The sequence below is a fragment of the Dendroctonus ponderosae genome, unplaced genomic scaffold, assembly GCF_020466585.1.
Source record: "Dendroctonus ponderosae isolate FM_Combo_2020 unplaced genomic scaffold, Dpon_F_20191213v2 Dpon_F_20191213_9, whole genome shotgun sequence".
NCBI classification, from domain to species: domain Eukaryota; kingdom Metazoa; phylum Arthropoda; class Insecta; order Coleoptera; family Curculionidae; genus Dendroctonus; species Dendroctonus ponderosae.
This window is the reverse complement of record NW_026019116.1, coordinates 2,091,199-2,096,921: the sequence shown is the minus strand read 5'-3', so window position 1 is coordinate 2,096,921 and position 5,723 is coordinate 2,091,199.

Genomic DNA, 5,723 nt, shown 5'->3' with positions numbered 1-5,723 from the left:
TGCAAAACCTGGAAGAATGGTTCGGATTCTCCTTTAACAAACTTCTTAAAACATCCGCAACCCCAAGTGAACATAGTGATAAGAAAACAGGAAAAAGCACGATTTATTCATCGGTCTTACAAGACTTCAATGCAATTTCGATAAGGAAGAGAAGATATAATAGAAGGTTGGGGAGCCTGAGAAAGTTGAAAAGGTCGGGGTAATGTGTTGGCTAATTCTGAACAGAATGACTGAAGATGATTATACACATGGAAAGCATTAGGAGAGCGAGCGAAAAACAGCATCAGGAATCAAATTGACTGTACCATAGTCTACAAAAGCCTGATTATACGTTTTCAGTGTGCCTAGTGAGAGGAAACTTGCAGTCGTGAACAGTAAAGCAAACAAAACGAGTGTAGAGTCAAGAAACTTCTTGAAGGCAAAAGTGAAGGAGGAAAATGTCAGAAGCTTGATCTACAGAACTTCAACTTGCTAACAGATCAAAAAATTAAATAAATAAAGTTTAAAACTTCGACAAGGCCAAACAAGAATAGGCTATGGATGAACTACAAAATATAAGAACTAATCAAGGAAATGAGGGACGAAAATTCTCTCGATCCCAAGGTTTCTAAATCCATCTGCAAAATAATTTAAAACAAAATAGGAACCTAAACAAATATACGGAAAGAAATAATTCTACATTTTCTGCTTAGCTCAGGGAGATTAAGAAAACCATAGGCAGAAGTTTCCGACGGATGCGGGAAAATGTTCTGTACATGTAACTATGTACATGAAGAGGAAGAAGTGGAATCGTCTTTTTCTTTCTCTTGTTCTCACGATAAGAAGAAAAATAGGTTGAGATCTTGAGAAATTGAAATAATCTGAGTCCTTAAGATACCTACAATTTTCTGAAGTGCTTCTCTGAAGCATAATATCTCGATGGGAAATGACCATGTAGACGATATTTCTAAAATTCCAACTCATACATCCAATGGTTATGTGAACATAATTTTGGTCCAATGCACTCGCTTCTTCTAAGTCTTTGTTTTAAGTGTTCTAAATCACTAAAACTTGGTGCTTTTGATAATGTTTCGTCCAGCTCTCGGGTTAACATCAATTTATTCTGCACATTTAGGTACTTCTGCAAGAAAAATATACTTTTACCAGCCTGTAAACAATCCCGCTCTGCATTTAAGGCCTTCGCACGCTGTTCTTCACTTTCATGTTGCATTTTCGACAATTTATCTCACTATGTCTAATAAGTACAAAGTACAAATAAAGCGAGATTTAGTCGCTTCATTTTAACGTTTTCTAATTAAACAAAACTGGTATTTTGTGCAACAATTTGCATTTTTAGATTCCGACCCTGCGGTTTCTTCGTTGTAGGGGCACATATCCGAACATTTTATTTATTGGAAAAGTTTTTTTGTTATTTGTTAAGACCACCCTTGAGTCGCATTCATCACCCTCTAGAGGGTAATGTGAGGTCGAAAGGACTTAAAAACTCCTTTATATTTGACACTTTGCCGAATTCGAATGTGGCGTTAGATAAAGGAATCAGCAAGACACTTTTTGGCTGTGGAAATAGTCGGTTAATCGGCAGTATCAAACAAAACAGAAAGTTAAGTAGGTGGTAGGGTCTTACCCAATGAAAATCTCGAAACAAGCTAAATAATATCAAAGTGCTGATAACAAACTGCATTAGATCTCTCCAGCTAGTCAAAGTTATATCTTCTGTTATAGGGAACATAGAGCCATTTGTTTTATAAATGCTCACACTCTATCCTTTTCATGTGCGACCATTGGAAGCTGCTCTATTTTGCTCTTTTCTAACTCTTAGACAGTGGTAGCTCAGTTCGCATTGGAGAAAAGCTCGAAATATCAGGCTAAATTATTAACAATACCCCCAAAAATCTGTTTAAGAGATGTTTAAGATTTTGACGAGGTATAAAATGTACTTGGAAACTAGTGGCGACCCCAAAATGTATTCATAGCAAGACCAATTAAATAGTCCAAGCTCGTTTGGATTGGCATTGCGTTTTAGATGCTTTTAACTGCCCATGCAGCGACCATTACAATAAATTCATCCCGCTGATGAAGACTGTAATTTCTAATGACTACCATTTATAGGGAACACTAAAACAGTTATAGCCGCGTGATTTACAGCCCTCCTTTGCCTACTTATGGCTCGGAAGCCAGTAGTTGGATGAAAGACATCTCAATAAAACTATTCGCTAATCAGCTGCCTCTGTTAAAGTTTATTGAAACTAGACAAAGTTGTAGACATTCATCAGGGATGTGGATGACTTTCACGAAAAACCACTGGAAAAATATGTTGTTAGTTTGCGAGACTGTCGTGACAAAGCAAACAACAATATTTGTGCTGGTAATTTGTACCTGATATGTTTAAAACAAGCGCTAAAATGAAAAACATACAATTCCAGACTGGCTTGGTTTGTCCATCTGACCTCTTGGCTAATAGAGCTATGCACGAATAGAAATATATTCGTTTTAGAAGGAACTTAACTGTTTCTGCTGTAAGCGACTTGCTATAAAATAAAATCTCATTAAAATTAATAGAAAAAGAAGTGAGTGATTCCATATAACCATCTCCCAGGTCATTTCCAAGTTGAAAATATTTTCCACAATTAATTTAAAGTTTCGAAGTTTCCAGTTTGTTGAGATTTATCTTCAATATTGTTCAGAACTCTCCAGGGAACAGAGTGAGAGAAGTTGTGTTCTATTCAGTGCCAATGGATTTAAAATATCATGGAATAACGGCATCGAAAACTTTTGAAATTCATTAATTATAAAGTTCCTGAAGAATTCAATTGGTTCCATTTGTTTTCATAGTTCGACTGGGAGAAGGACAGTGTATAGGCTTATTTTGATTTGATTGTCCAACTTGTTTATAAATCTGTCGTTGGTTTAAGTGCGGAAAAATTGGATTAGAGTCGATCTTGCTTTGTGCACTTAAGCATTATTTAAATTTATCGAAATGTTTCGTTTCACATCCAGGAAATAGTATACAAATTGCCTAAAAATCAGGGCATAAAGAAGCAAAATGCTCATCGCAAATAGGGCGTTTCAGCAAGGAATCAACAAATTTAAATTAAGAAAAGCTGAATTAAATATGTGTAACAAAAACTTTTTTCTCATTGTCCACATTCTAAACCATCATGTATGTTTGGCATAAGTGTTGAGTTAAAAAAATGTTGTTTGGGGTTTTAAAAGTGTTCAAAATACAGGCGATAACAATCTAAAATAAATTGGCAAATTTTTCTAATTCATACCCATTTTTCAATAATGAATTGAAATCTTCGTTGAATCTGTATAAAATATGTATTCTCTTACTCTATAGTGAAATATTCTATTACTCAAAGACTTGGTTTTACACCGACGTTTTTCACAAAAATTAATGCTTCTTCGAGTTCTTCGTGAAACTGAGGAACCAAATGCTGGAAATTGAAATAATTTACATTTATTTGTCCTGCACGAAAGTCTGCAAACTCGACAGTTTCATTAAAACTACATTTTCTTTTACAAATTTATTATATTGTGATGATGGATGGATGGATACACCTGATACATTCGTAATTACTTATGTCGAATTTTGTGTAGTTTGTCGCGAAATAATGTTTATTCTTCTTTAAATCGATCTTTATGTTGGCGTGTTTATCTTTTGCGATTGTTGGCGCCATTAAATATGAAGTCGTGGACAAAGAGATAGACATAGTAACTTAAGCAATGAAGACTGTTTTCAATCAAATAAAGGTTTTTTGTTATGAGAAAAGGCTGATATTTCCATAGAGAACCGCAGATCGTTTTGCTTAAAAATAAGATTATTTAGCTGTTTAAAGTCAAATCAAATCATACATCTCGGTTCTAAAACGAATTTGGCGGATTTTTCTTGCATCTTCAAATGGCCGCTATAAATCGCCAAGTTCCACTTGATGAAACCCATGTCCAGACAGCAAAGTTATAGTTTGAAGGCGATGTTTCCAGTAGAAAATTGTCTCGTATTAATTTTCTTCTGTTACTGTTGGACTGTTAAAACTGGATTTAGAGCAGATAACGTCTATTACTTCAGTAAACTTTCAACGGACGGAATAATTCTTTAAGTGAAATTTTCAACTACATACAAATTAGAACAAATGGTTCATTTCCATTGTCGTTAATCTCTAAACCTCAATATTGTTAAAAATCGTTTTAGTTATTCGAGGAAATATTTGAAGTCCATCGGCAAATATATTCAAAGACACGATGACAAATAATTAGCATTGAAATATCATAATGAGTTTACTCGCACTGATTATCATGACAATGAGGACCCAACACGATCAGGAATATTAATGGCTTGTTGAAGCTTGAGGTATTTGGATTTTTTTCGGATAAAAGCATGCTGATAAGGGGATTTGGAAGTGGCAACTGTTAGTAGTACCTTTCTTCTCTGAGCCAGCGTGCAAGTACCGGAAACGGGAATAAAAGGAATATTCCAAACAAAGCGATTCTGAATAGACTTTCGACCAAATGTTGTGACTTGGGACCTTTTTCTGCCTACCTCTCTGACACTTGATTGACGCTGAGCAAATACGCATTGGCTAGCTCCATCTTCTTTTAGACGTTCTTGGAAACCAGCTAACGTCTCCGTCTGCGTGTCTCGAGGGTATATTTATTTAGATAATTTAACGTTTCTTGTCAAAACATTTGGTTAAGTAGATTACGAGATAATGGATAAAAACCATGAGATGGCAATATATACACAGTACCAACAAGCATCTTTTGCCATCCGTGGCACCAATTAGAAAAATTAATAATTCAAACATGTAAACACTATCGGGATGATCTTCTGATAAGCCATCGCTTGCTTCACAGAAACAATCATTTGCTCGCACCACTGTCTGGCTGGTAATGAATGTATCCTGATATCTACACGATTACGTGATAAGAAATTTTAAAATCTCGCCATGTGGCCAGGAGCTTCCTGGGCCTGAACTTTCCCTCTTCTAATAAAAATATTATTTATTTAATTTCTTGTTGAGAGTCTAGCAAACAAGGCAGGACGAATGTACTTAAAGGGGCGGTACTATGCACGAGATGTTGCTAGAAAAATCCACATTTTTCCTTCATTAAAATTCCACTTATTCGGATAAACCACATGGTAGTAAATTTCTTTGTTAATTGCATTCTTTAACCCCAAAAGTAATTTAGTGATTAATTAACTGTGGGATACTCCAAATTGATCAATTAATTTTTCTGTCGACTTCCATCTTCAATATTTGGACAAACTGAATGGCTATCATCATGCGCTCTTCATGGTTGGAAATGCCAAGTATTTGGAAAACCCAGATTTAGATTCGAGTAACTTAATTCAAAGCACGTTAGCGTGTATATGGTGTGAAAGAGACGAAGAACACTGTTGATTATCTATCTAACCTTTGTATGTTTCGACTTCTCATAGAAAACGATGTTTTGTTCTCATCATTTTCTTTGTCATTCACTAGCTGATAAATAATGATGTAACAACAATGATATATGACAACAAAAAATATCATTAATTCATAGGATGGCCCCAGATTAAAACAAGTTTCGTAAAAGTTCTGTTGCAAAGTTGATTTTTTGTAAAATCTAAAAATCAAATCTGTTGCTTTCTTATAGAGCTTTTGACCGTCGGCCGTCCTTTTTTCAAGAGCGTTTTCTTCAATTTGGTGGCTTCATTTTAATTTGGTTTATTCTCAGATCTT